The following is a 481-nucleotide window of genomic DNA, read 5'->3' as shown; positions in this document are numbered from 1 at the left end:
TAGGTCGCTTCCTATGAAAATGGGGCTTATTCTAAAAAACGCTCATGAAAAATCGGGATAGCACATGGCTGTAATGTGCTGGCTATTAAAGCTTATCTCAATACCTTTATTGTTGTGTGTAAGCAGTAATACTTTATTTTTCTTAAGTAGTCATAGTTCAAGTCTGAGACCACTACTGACTCTGGAGTAAAGTTTATTGTTTTACTAAGTGAAAGTTCAATGTAAAGCACACCTTCATTATGCACAATAGTCCCCCTCAACTAAATTGGTGAACTCTCTTATTTAAATATTAAAATGAGAGGGGGAATGTTAGTGTAATTATGCATTTTAATATTAAAATCTTAATTTGCATGATAATTTATAGACATAAAGTGGAGAAAGTGATGTCATTATATTTTGAAAACTCTTGTAACTTCTAACACTTTATTTGTCCATAATCTACCACATTATGTCTTGTAACTCATATGACCATTAGTTGTTC

This window comes from Capsicum annuum, chromosome 10, assembly GCF_002878395.1.
Source record: "Capsicum annuum cultivar UCD-10X-F1 chromosome 10, UCD10Xv1.1, whole genome shotgun sequence".
NCBI lineage: Eukaryota > Viridiplantae > Streptophyta > Magnoliopsida > Solanales > Solanaceae > Capsicum > Capsicum annuum.
Note: the sequence above shows the minus strand (reverse complement) of the source record.